Source organism: Pristiophorus japonicus, chromosome 20 (assembly GCF_044704955.1).
Source record: "Pristiophorus japonicus isolate sPriJap1 chromosome 20, sPriJap1.hap1, whole genome shotgun sequence".
In the NCBI taxonomy this organism is placed as follows: Eukaryota; Metazoa; Chordata; class Chondrichthyes; family Pristiophoridae; genus Pristiophorus; species Pristiophorus japonicus.
The window spans coordinates 31,091,633-31,105,418 of NC_091996.1; positions in this window are offsets into that span (position 1 = coordinate 31,091,633).

A 13,786-nucleotide genomic window follows, 5' to 3' on the forward strand; every position below is an offset into this window, starting at 1 on the left:
AATGGAAGACCAGCAGGAAGAGTAGTGCAAGGAAGGTAGTGCAGGGGTCCCCTGTGGTCATCCCTCTGCAAAACAGATACACTGCTTTGAGTACTGTTGAGGGGGATGACTCATCAGGGGAGGGCAGCAGCAGCCAAGTTCATGGCACCATGACTGGCTCTGTTGCACAGGAGGGCAGGAAAAAGAGTGGGAGAGCGATAGTGATAGGGGATTCAATTGTAAGGGGAATAGATAGGCGTTTCTGCGGCCGCAACCGAGACTCCAGGATGGTATGTTGCCTCCCTGGTGCAAGGGTCAAGGATGTCTCGGAGCGGGTGCAGGACATTCTAAAACGGGAGGGAGAACAGCCAGTTGTCGTGGTGCACATTGGTACCAACGACATAGGTAAAAAAAGGGATGAGGTCCTACGAAACGAATTTAAGGAGCTAGGAGCTAAATTAAAAAGTAGGACCTCAAAAGTAGTAATCTTGGGATTGCTACCAGTGCCACGTGCTAGTCAGAGTAGGAATTGCAGGATAGCGCAGATGAATACATGGCTTGAGCAGTGGTGCAGCAGGGAGGGATTCAAATTCCTGGGGCATTGGAACCGGTTCTGGGGGAGGTTGGACCAGTACAAACCGGACGGTCTGCGCCTGGGCAGGACCAGAACCAATGTCCTCGGGGGAGTGTTTGCTAGTGCTGTTGGGGAGGAGTTAAACTAATATGGCAGGGGGATGGGAACCAATGCAGGGAGACACAGGGAAACAAAAAGCAGACAAAAGCAAAAGACAGAAAGGAGATGAGGAAAAGTGGAGGGCAGAGAAACGCAAGGCAAAGAACAAAAAGGGTCACTGTACAGCAAATTTTTAAAAGGACAAAGGGTGTTAAAAAAACAAGCCTGAAGGCTTTGTGTCTTAATGCAAGGAGTATCCGGAAAAAGGTGGATGAATTAACTGTGCAAATAGATGTTAATAAATATGATGTGATTGGGATTACAGAGACGTGGCTCCAGGATGATCAGGGCTGGGAACTCAACATCCAGGGGTATTCAACATTCAGGAAGGATAGAATAAAAGGAAAAGGAGGTGGGGTAGCATTGCTGGTTAAGGAGGAGATTAATGCAATAGTTAGGAAGGACATAGAAAACATAGAAACATAGAAAATAGGTGCAGGAGTAGGCCATTCAGCCCTTCTAGCCTGCACCGCCATTCAATGAGTTCATGGCTGAACATGCAACTTCAGTACCCCATTCCTGCTTTCTCGCCATACCCCTTGATCCCCCGAGTAGAAAGGACTTCATCTAGTTCCCTTTTGAATATATTTAGTGAATTGGCCTCAACTACCTTCTGTGGTAGAGAATTCCACAGGTTCACCACTCTCTGGGTGAAGAAGTTTCTCCTCATCTCGGTCCTAAATGGCTTACCCCTTATCCTTAGACTGTGACCCCTGGTTCTGGACTTCCCCAACATTGGGAACATTCTTCCTGCATCTAACCTGTCTAAACCCGTCAGAATTTTAAACGTTTCTATGAGGTCCCCTCTCATTCTTCTGAACTCCAGTGAATACAAGCCCAGTTGATCCAGTCTTTCTTGATGGGTCAGTCCCACCATCCCGGGAATCAGTCTGGTGAATCTTCGCTGCACTCCCTCAATAGCAAGAATATCCTTCCTCAAGTTAGGAGACCAAAACTGTACACAATACTCCAGGTGTCGCCTCACCAAGGCCCTGTACAACTGTAGCAACACCTCCCTGCCTCTGTAGTCAAATCCCCTCGCTATGAAGGCCAACATGCCATTTGCTTTCTTAACCGCCTGCTGTACCTGCATGCCAACCTTCAATGACTGATGTACCATGACACCCAGGTCTCGTTGCACCTCCCCTTTTGTTTTCTAGACCAATATGTCGAGGAACCAACTAGGGGGAAGGCCATCTTAGACTGGGTGTTGTGTAATGAGAGAGGATTAATTAGCAATCTCGTTGTGCGAGGCCCCTTGGGGAAGAGTGACCAAAATATGGTGGAATTCTGCATTAGGATGGAGAATGAAACAGTTAATTCAGAGACCATGGTCCAGAACTTAAAGAAGGCTAACTTTGAAGGTATGAGGCGTGAATTGGCTAGGATAGATTGGCGAATGATACTTAAGGGGTTGACTGTGGATGGGCAATGGCAGACATTTAGAGACCGCATGGATGAACTACAACAATTGTACATTCCTGTCTGGCGTAAAAATTAAAAAGGGAAGGTGGCTCAACCGTGGCTATCAAGGGAAATCAGGGATAGTACTAAAGCCAAGGAAGTGGCATACAAATTGGCCAGAAATAGCAGCGAACCCGGGGACTGGGAGAAATTTAGAACTCAGAAGAGGAGGACAAAGGGTTTGATTAGGGCAGGGAAAATGGAGTACGAGAAGAAGCTTGCAGGGAACATTAAGACGGATTGCAAAAGTTTCTATAGATATGTAAAGAGAAAAAGGTTAGTAAAGACAAATGTAGGTCCTTTGCAGTCAGAATCAGGGGCAGTCATAACGGGGAACAAAGAAATGGCAGACCAATTGAACAAGTAATTTGGTTCGGTATTCACTAAGGAGGACACAAACAACCTTCCGGATATAAAAGGGGTCAGAGGGTCTAGTAAGGAGGAGGAACTGAGGGAAATCCTTATTAGTCGGGAAATTGTGTTGGGGAAATTGATGAGCTTGAAGGCCGATAAATCCCCAGGGCTTGATGGACTGCATCCCAGAGTACTTAAGGAGGTGGCCTTGGAAATAGCGGATGCATTGACAGTCATTTTCCAACATTCCATTGACTCTGGATCAGTTCCTATCGAATGGAGGGTAGCCAATGTAACCCCACTTTTTAAAAAAGGAGGGAGAGAGAGAACAGGGAATTATAAACCGGTCAGCCCGACCTCAGTAGTTGGTAAAATGATGGAATCAATTATTAAGGATGTCATAGCAGCGCATTTGGAAAGAGGTGACATGATAGGTCCAAGTCAGCATGGATTTGTGAAAGGGAAATCATGCTTGACAAATCTTCTGGAATTTTTTGAGGATGTTTCCAGTAGAGTGGACAAGGGAGAACCAGTTGATGTGGTATATTTGGACTTTCAGAAGGCTTTCGACAAGGTCCCACACAAGAGATTAATGTGCAAAGTTAAAGCACATGGGATTGGGGTAGTGTGCTGACATGGATTGAGAACTGGTTATCATACAGGAAGCAAAGTGTAAGAGTAAATGGGTACTTTTCAGAATGGCAGGCAGTGACTAGTGGGGTACTGCAAGGTTCTGTGCTGGGGCCCCAGCTGTTTACATTGTACATTAATGATTTAGACGAGGGGATTAAATGTAGGATCTCCAAATTTGCGGATGACACTAAGTTGGGTGGCAGTGAGAGCTGCGAGGAGGATGCTGTGAGGCTGCAGAGTGATTTGGATAGGTTAGGTGAGTGGGCAAATGCATGGCAGATGAAGTATAATGTGGATAAATGTGAGGTTATCCACTTTGGTGGTAAAAACAAAGAGACAGACTATTATCTGAATGGTGACAGATTAGGAAAAGGGGAGGTGCAACGAGACCTGGGTGTCATGGTACATCAGTCATTGAAGGTTGGCATGCAGGCACAGCAGGCGGTTAAGAAAGCAAATGGCATGTTGGCCTTCATAGCGAGGGGATTTGAGTACAGGGGCAGGGAGGTGTTGCTACAGTTGTACAGGGCCTTGGTGAGGCCACACCTGGAGTATTGTGTACAGTTTTGGTCTCCTAACTTGAGGAACAACATTCTTGGTATTAAGCGAGTGCAGCGAAGGTTCACCAGACTGATTCCCGGGATGGCGGGACTGACCTATCAAGAAAGACTGGATCAACTGGGCTTGTATTCACTGGAGTTCAGAAGAATGAGAGGGGACCTCATAGAAACGTTTAAAATTCTGACGGGTTTAGACAGGTTAGATGCAGGAAGAATGTTCCCAATGTTGGGGAAGTCCAGAATCAGGGGTCACAGTCTAAGGATAACGGGTAAGCCATTTAGGACCGAGATGAGGAGAAACTTCTTCACCCAGAGAGTGGTGAACCTGTGGAATTCTCTACCACAGAAAGTTGTTGAGGTCAATTCACTAAATATATTCAAAAAGAAGTTAGATGAAGTCCTTACTACTAAGGGGATCAAGAGGTATGGCGAGAAAGCAGGAATGGGGTACTTAATTTGCATGTTCTGCCATGAGCTCATTGAATGGCGGTGCAGGCTAGAAGGGCCGAATGGCCTACTCCTGCACCTATTTTCTATGTTTTTATGTTTCAAATATCAGGAACCAAATGAGCCTGAAACTTACTGTGAATTATGTTATTGTACAAACACTTTAGCCTAGAAATTGTTTTGCACTGGCAGCTAGATAAACTAGGCACAGGGATTAATCCCTACACTGGAATGAGTAGGTACGAGGCAGACCTATATTGGACCTTGGACCTCACTTAAATGAGATCAGTGAGTTGAGAACACATGTTGGATGTCCCCAAGCAGCTGGCGGTGAATTGGCATTGGATTTTGGGCCACTGGCAGTAGCCCTCAGGTAGGTCCTGGGATGAGGGGAGCTAATTGAGAGGTGGCCGTGCGGGAGCCGGCAATAGTCCTCAGCACTGCAGTGGGGCCAGGAGGAGCACTCCTGCTCCACATTCAGGTAAGTATTTTTTTTAAAACAAACTCACCTGTTTAGGTGGCATCTCTTTAATGATCACTGGTTAGGCCGCATGTAAACCACTTTTTCCTGAACGCAGCCGGCCTGGCGTGGCTGAATTTAGGGCAGACCAATTTTGCAAAAGGGGCCTGCTATTTGCATATGCTGGTGGGGAATGAATGCACGCCACCCGCCATATTAAATGTTTTGGTGCTCACTTTGCGCCTGTAAAACGGGTGCAGTGCCAACCAATTGCTAGACTTCAATGTGCTATAATCAAATTCTGATCTAGTCATTGCACAATGACATCATTAGCCCATTCTTGTTGTATATAGTTATGAAGTAACAGCACGAAGAGACTAGAGCAATTGTTCCCTTAATTATCCAAAGAAACTGAACCTCCCATCAGCCTCCAGTGTTGCACTACTGCGTGGAAGATTATCCACATTATCCATACCTATTTTCCTGATATCATCTTCAATTCAGTTAAAATTTTACATTGTATATGTAAATCTCATATCAGTAAATGTACTCTGCATGCCATAATATATATATTATTAAGTGGCAATTGTGCATCTTCATCATCGACAATCCCTCGGAGTCGAGGATGATTTGCTTCCACACTAGAAATGAGTTCTCAGGTAACTGAAGAGTCCAATGCTGGACCTACAGTCTCTGTCACAGGTGGGGCAAATGGTGGTTGAAGGAACAGGTGGGTGGGATGCTTGGGTAGCCGCGCGCTCCTTCCACTGTCGCCACTTGGCTTCAGCTTGCTCTCAGCGAAGAGACTCGAGGTGTTCAGCGCCTTTCCGGATGCTTTTCCTCCACTTTGGGCGGTCCTGGGCCAGGGATTCCCAGGTGTCGGTGGGGATGTTACATTTTTTCAAGGAGGATTTGAGGGGGTCCTTGAAGCGTTTCCTCTGCCCACCTGGAGCTCGCTTGTTGTGTCAGAGCTCCAAGTAGTATGTTTTTTTGGGAGTCTCGTGCCAGGCATCTTACATAAATGGTTGCCAGATATTAATCAACATAACAAAAAACCCCAGAGTATTTGGTCATTATCACATTGCTGTTTGTGGGAGTTTGCTTGGGCGCAAATTGGCTGCCGTGTTTCCTACATTACAACAGTGACTCCACTCCAAAAATACTTCATTGGCTGTAAAGCGCGTTGAGACAACCGGCGGTCTTAAAAGGTGCTGTATTAATACAAATCTTTCTTTCCTTTTAAGGAACACAATTGGGTCATAATAATTTGTATAGATTGGGGCATGCAACTATTTTTTTTGTCCCCCACAACCTATTGCATGTACCACGGTTGTGGTTACTCCTCCCTGTAGAATGTGACAATAGAAGTGAACTACCTGTACACTCAAAAGCAAGTTTTTAAATAAGGAGATTATCACTGGAGTTATAGAATACAATCATTGGAAATAATAATGCATTTCTCAGATATTGTATAACAACGGAAACTTATTCCCAAATGCAACTTCTTTCTTAGACTGTAAAAATGTATTTATAATGGCAAAATCTTCCAGGAGCTTCATCTAATAAAAGTATGGAAATTGCAGCTATCATGCTCAAGTGTTGTTTTAAAAAAAAAAATCACAATAAAGCCCTTTTGTGAAAAAAGATCAGAACTGAGATGAATGTTATGGTTGCTGCACAGAAATTCAAAGCTTGTCACATGTGACCTTTAAAAGGTTTGAAACGTTAATATCGGGAAGGTCATTTTTTTCAATTTAAACATTTGTTTGTCAGAATATTAGGCGCTTTGTATCTTTGAAACTAGAGACTTTACAATAAATCTTTAACCGTGGGAAATTAAAGTACACTGGAATATTCTTCTGCCTTTGTGATTATTGGCATGATTTTGTCTATTGTCATGCAATTAAATTTCAATTATGAGATAAGTCACACGTAATGCTGTCAACTCACTTAGAGAACTGTTCCAGATCAGTGGGATTTAAAGTTAAAGAGATGTAGCTTTGTTGCACTGTATTCATAAATCTTGTGATAACTGCAGGTCGATCAAGAGAAGATGCAATCCATTAGTGTAATGAGCAGAAGCTGCCTTTCACTCAAGAATGGAGATAGAAAGAGCTGTATCAGTTTTGAGGAGATTGCTACGTAGAGCATCTCTTTAAAGGGAAGCATTTCATTACGAGGAAGGGAAAAACAAGTTAATTCATAACAAGCATTCTTCCGACTGCTGAACATAGAGAATTGTATCGCAGTGTGAATCACCATCCAGGACAGGATAGACACGGAGGGAAATTCTGTAGGAGGGAGGAAGCATAGGTGCTATTTGAAGCAATATCTCTAACCTGATCCTTCTTGTTCATACATGAAAATTGGCTCATGTGGCCACTTTGGTTGAACAAAATCAAGGAATGATGAAGCATTTTGAAAATTTCATTACAATCCTTCAGTCAAAAGCAAAAAAGTAAACATCTTGTTAAACCTTGGTACATAGGATTACATTGGATATACAGCACAGAAACAGGCCATTTAGCCCAACCAGTCATGCCAGTGTTTATGCTCCACTCGAGACTCCTCCTGTCTTTCCTTATCTAACCCTTCTCCCTCATCTGGTTATCTAACTGGCCCCTTAAATGCATCAATACTATTCACTTCAACCACTCCCTGTGGTGGTGAGTTCCACATCTTCTCCACTCTCTGGGTAAAGAAGTTTCTTTTGAATTCCCTATTTGATTTCTTGATGACTATCTTACATTGATGGCCTCTAGTTATGCTCTTCCCCACAAGTGGAAACATTCTCTCTGTACCTACCTATCAAAACCTTTCATGATTTTAAAGACCTCCATGAGGTCATCCCTCAGCCTTCTCTATTCAAGAGAAAAGAGACCCAACTTGTTCATCCTTTCCTGATAGGTGTAGTCTTGCATTTCTGGCACCATCCTTGCAAATCCTCTCTGCACGCTCTCCAGTACCTCTATATCCTTTTTATAATATGGCAACCAGAATTGCACACAATATTCAAAATGTGGCCTAACCAAAGTTCAATATACATTTAGCAAAACTTCACTATTTTTCAATTCTATCCCTCTAGAAATAAACCCTAGTGCTTGGTTTGCTTTTTATGGCCTTGTTAACCTGTGTCGATACTTTTAGTGATTTGTGTATTTGTACTCCGAGATCCCTTTGCTCCTCTACCTCATTTAGATTCTTATTTTCCAAGTAATATGCGACCTCCCTATTTTTCTTACCAAAATGTAATACGTCACATTTATCTGTGTTGAATTTCATTTGGAAATTATATGCCTATTCAGCAAGTTTTAGAATGACTTCATGCAATTTGTTGCAGTGTTCCTCAGTATTGGCTATCCATTCCCCGCCCCCCTCCCCAATTTGGTGTCATCTGCAAATTTAGAAATTGCTAAATCGATAATATAAATTGTGAACAACAGTGGCCCCAGCACTGATCCTTGTGGAACACCTCTTCCCACCTTCTGCCACTCTGAATAGCTACGCTTTACCCCTACTTTCTGCTTTCTGACTTAAAGACAGCTAGTTATCCATGCTGCTCCTTGTCCCTGACCTTATTCATTGGTCTATTTTGTGGTACCTTATCGAAAGCCTTTTGAAAATCTAGATAAATTACATCTACTGCATTAACCTTGTCTACTTTCTCTGTTACCTCTTCAAAAAATTCAATTAGATTGGTCAAGCAAGACTTTCACTTTTGAAATCCATGTTGACTATGTATTACTGTATTTTTAGTTTCTAGATGTACGGTACTAGAGATTAATATCCACTTCGCGAAATATGCTGTTTTTCTTAGTTGATATATTTCTGTTTTTATCAGACCATAAAATCGATCAAATTTGTACTCAGGATATAATTTACCAAATAAATTATGTACTTCTAGGCCTAATTTATGTGCAATTTTGGAAAGCTGTTAGCACTCTCTCCTGAACAGATTTAACGCTGACATGCTGTATTAAACTTTCTAGTCAAGACAACAGTAGATTTATATCATAGGCAGCATAATCTTTTTTTTAAATGAACAGTTTGTGGGTCAATTTTAACCCTACCCACCCGACGGAATCCACAGATTACATACCTGCTCGAAACATGACCCCTTTGCACCATTTCCAATTATATTCTGCAGGGTTCTGCAGGCAGATGAGGCTGATATGTCCTTACTATACAGTATAAATGCACACGAGGCCCATACTTGAGAGAAGGTCACTCTGTGACCAGTTACCTTTATTACCAAGACCTCAAATGATGAAGGTGGGTGGAGCTTTCCCTTTTATATCTGGAAGTCCAGGTTAGGAGTGTCTCCCACAAGTTCACCCCTTTGTGGTCAATGTTCTCAAGGTGTACAACTTAGGTCAGCTTATACATGGATTACAATGATAGTTGAATACATGACATCACCTTCCCCCCAAAGTCTTATTGGGATCACAGGTTAAATCTCTCTGGTGGTTTACGCTCCCTTGTAGAGCGCCTGAGTTGGGACTCCGGTTGTTGGGCGCTGGCCTGAGTGTCTGCTGTTTGCGGTGCCTCAGGCCTGTCCGGACTGCCCACAGTGACTGGCCTCTCCTCCACTTGGTTCTGGTGTTCGGTCACCTGTGGTGAAGTAAACTCTACGTCGTGCTCTTCCCTCTGCTTCTTCTATGGGGTTTCTGAATCTCCTTTTAGTTTGATCCACGTGTTTTGCGGCAGATTTGTCCATTGGTAAGTTTAACGACCAAAATCATATTCCACTCTTTGGCAATCGCAGTGCCTGCAAGCCATTTGGGCCCTGCAGCGTAATTAAGGACAAAAACAGGGTCATTGACATCAATACATCGCGCCCTCGCATTCCTGTCATGGTAGTCACATTGTGACTAATGCCTGCTCTCAACAATTTCTTTCATCGTAGGGTGTATAAGGGATAACCTGATTTTGAACGTCCTTTTCATTAGCAGCTCTGCGGGTGGAACCCCTGTGAGCGAGTGTGGTCGGGATCTATTGGCCAACAGGAGGCGTGATAAGCGGCTTTGTAGGGAATCCCCTTGGATTCTGAGCATCCCCTGTTTGATTATCTGCACTGCTCGTTCCGCCTGGCCATTTGAGGCCGGCTTGAACGGTGCCGTTCTGACATGGTTGATTCCATTGCCTGCCATGAAGACCTGGAATTCAGTGCTTGTGAAGCATGGGCCATTGTCGCTGACCAAGACATCCGGTAGACCATAGGCGGCAAACATTGACCGTAGACTTTCTACTGTGGCAGAGGATGTGCTTGAATTTAAAATGGCACACTCAATCCATTTCGAGTAGGCGTCTACTACAACCAAAAACATTTTTCCCATGAAAGGACCTGCGTAGTCCACATGGATGCATGACCATGGCTTGGCGGGCCAGGACCAGGGGCTAAGGGGGGCTTCCCTGGGTGCGTTGCCCAGCTGAGCACATGTGTTGCACCTGCGAACACAAAGTTCCAGGTCTGCATCTAACCCTGGCCACCAAACATGTGACCTGGCAATTGCCTTCATCATGACAATGCCCGGGTGCTCATTGTGAAGTTCTCTGATAAACACCTCTCTGCCCTTCTGCGGCATGACTACTCGGTTTACCCACAGTAGGCAATCGGTCTGAATCGAGAGTTCATCCTTGTGCCTATGAACCGGTTTAAATGCCTCAGGGCATGCCCCGTACATGGCTGCCCAGTCCCCATTCAGGACACATTTCTTAACTAAAGACAGTAGTGGGTCTTTATTTGTCCAGACTTTAATCTGACTGGCTGACACAGGTGAGCCGTCGCTTTTGAAAGCTTCAACAGCCATGACCATCTCAGCATCATGCTCAGTTGCCCCCTCGGTGGTGGCTAGTGCGAACCTGCTGAGTGCATTGGCGCAGTTTTCAGTGCCCGGTCTGTGCCGAATTGTGTAGTCATAGGCGGCTAACACGAGTGCCCACCTCTGTATGTGGGCCGATGCATTCGTATTTATGGCCTTGTTGTCGGCCAAAAGGGACGTCAGGGGTTTGTGATTTGTCTCCAGCTCAAATTTCCTGCCAAACAGGTACTGGTGCATTTTTTTTTACTGCATATACACATGATAGCGCTTCCTTTTCTACCATTCCGTAGCCCCTTTCTGCCTGGGACAGACTTCTGGAGGCATAAGCTACCGACTGTAACTGACCATTGGCATTCACATGCTGCAACACACACCCGACCCCATAGGACGACGCATCGCACGTTAAAACAAGTTTCTTACACAGATCATATAACGTTAACAGATTGTTGGAGCATAACAAATTGCATGCTCTATCAAAAGCACTTTCCTGGCTGTCCCCTCAGACCCAATCATGACCTTTGCGTAGGAGCACGTGTAGCAGCTCTAACAGCGTGCTCAATTTGGGAAGAAAGTTGCCAAAATAGTTCAGGAGCCCCAGGAACGAACGCAGCTCCATCGTGTTACGGGGTCTGGGTGCTCTCTGGATCGCTTCCGTTTTTGATGCAGTAGGTCTGATCCCGTCTGCTGCTACCCTCCTCCCCAGGAATTCTACCTCTGGAGCTAAGAAGACGTACTTCGCCTTTTTAAGTTGCAGCCCTACCCAGTCCAGTCTGCGTAGCACCTCTTCTAGGTTGTGGAGGTGTTCTTCAGTATCACGATCCGTGATGAGGATGTCGCCTTGCAAAACCACCATCCTTGGAATCGACTTCAGGAGGCTTTCCATATTTTGCTGAAAGATCGCGGCGGCCGAACGAATCCCAAACAGACATCTGTTATACTCAAACAACCCCTCGTGTGTCGTGATGGTGGTCAGCTTCTTTGACTCACTCGCCAGCTCTTGGGTCATGTAAGCTGAGAACAGGTCCAATTTTGAAAAAAATTTGCCACCGGATAGCGTCGCAAAGAGGTCCTCCGCTCTCGGTAGCTGGTACTGGTCTTGGAGTGACACCCGATTGATGGTGGCCTTGTAATCGCCACATATCCTGACTGATCCATCCGCCTTGAGCACCGGCACGATCGGGCTCGCCCAGTCACTTAATTCGACTGGCGAGATGATGCCTTCCCTCAGCAGGTGGTCCAATTCGCATTCTATCTTTTCCTGCATCACATACGGCACCACTTTGGCCTTGTGGTGTACTGGCCTGGCATCCGAGTTTATGTGAATCACTACCTTGGCCCCCATGAAAGTGCCGATGCCGGGTTGAAATAATGAGTCAAATTTGTCCAGGACCTGTGAGCATGATACTCGCTCACAGAAGAAATTGCATTGACATTGCCCCATTTCCAGTTCATGACAGCAAACCAACTCCTCCCCAGTAGTGCGGGACCATCCTCTGGGACAATCCAGAGTGGCAACCTGTTCTCCGAATCTTTGTGGGTCACGACTACCATGGCGCTGCCTAGCACCAGAATGATCTCCTTTGTATATGTCCGTAGCTGTGCGTCAATCGGCAATAATTTTGGCCTCCTGGCCTTGGGCACCCACAACCTTTCAAACTGTTTGATACTCATCAGGGACTGGCTGGCCACTGTGTCTAGCTCCATTAATACTGGGATGCCATTGAGGAGCACTTTCATCATTATCGGTGGCGCCTCGTATATGAACTGTATATGTGCTCCACATGACCTCGCTGAACTTCAGCTTCCAGCAATTTCCCCCAGTATTCATTTGGCCTTGTAGGGCTTACATCAGGCCCGTCCTCCTCGTACATCAACCTGGCTGCAGGCTTCCTGCACATACGCGCCAAGTGACCGCTGACGTTGCAGTTTCTGCAGGTATATTGCTGATACCTGCAAGCTCTGGCTGGGTGTTTGCCTCCACACCTACAGCATGAGCTGGAGGCTCCGTTGTTGGAAACAGAAGGTCCATTACCAGTCGAACGTCTCTGATTGTCTCTGTAACTGTCCTTTAGCGCACCATTAACAGGTGTTGATGGCCCCATTACTGGCCGCATTGTCCATTGTTATGGCATGAATCGCCGTTCAGCTAGCCATTGTTTCTGTTGAATTCCCCCTTTGGGTTCGACTACATGCTGGGGCATATCCGATTGCCCATGTCTGCCTGGAGAACTATGCGCCGCGTTAACAATGTTGACTCCCTGGTCATTTGCCGCATTTGAGCCAAGATTTTTGTCATACATCATTCTGGTCTCTTCCTCCCCAGAGATAAATGTCTGGGCTATCAGAGCCACCGCTTCTAAGGTCAACTCTTTAGTCTCAATCAGTTTCCTGAAAACCCCAGCGTGCCCGATGCCCTCAATAAAAAAGTCTTGCAGCATCTCCGCTCTGCCTGCATCTGGGGACTTACATAGGCTTGCCAGTCGCCGGAGATCTGCCACGAAGTCTGGAACGCTTTGCCCTACTTGCTGCCGGTGCGTGTAAAACCGGTGTCTCACCATGTGTGCATGCTGCTCGCATGTTTAAGGTGTTCCCCGATCAACTTACTGAGCTCTTCGAACGTCTTGTCCGCCGGCTTCTCTGGCGCTAAAAGGTCCTTCATCAGGGAGTATGTTCTGGATCCCCAAACCGTCAAGAGATGAGCCCTGCGTTTGTCGGCCGAATCCTGTCCCAACCATTCCCTAGTGACGAAACTTTGCTGTAGTCTCTCAATAAAGTCATCCCAATCATCACCAACACAGTACCTCTATTCTGTTGCTCGTGGTCATGCTCGTGTGGTCTAAATCCCAGCTTCTCATCGCCAATGATATTGTCCTTACTATACAGTATAAATGCACACGAGGCCCATACTTGAGAGAAGGTCACTCTGTGACCAGTTATCTTTATTATCAAGACCTCAAGTGATGAAGGTGGGTGGAGCTTCCCCTTTTATATCTGAAAGTCCAGGTTAGGAGTGTCTCCCACAAGTTCACCCCCTTGTGGTCAATGTTCTCAAGGTGTACAACTTAGGTCAGCTTATACATGGGTTACAATGATAGTTGAATACATGACAGAGGCTGCTGCTTAAAGCCATTGGAGTTATGCAAATCGGCGTCCTATTACTTCAAAAATAATTTTTAACCAGGCCTGAGCGGGGAAGCTGCCATGGCTTGCCCTCCAGGCTGAAACAGATCTGCAGACAGAATAGGCCCTCCAACGTAAATATAAAATTTACCTTTGTGGGGCCAGGAGGAGTAGAAGTGCTTCCCTGTTCTCCACAAGGAAAGTCGCAGCCTTT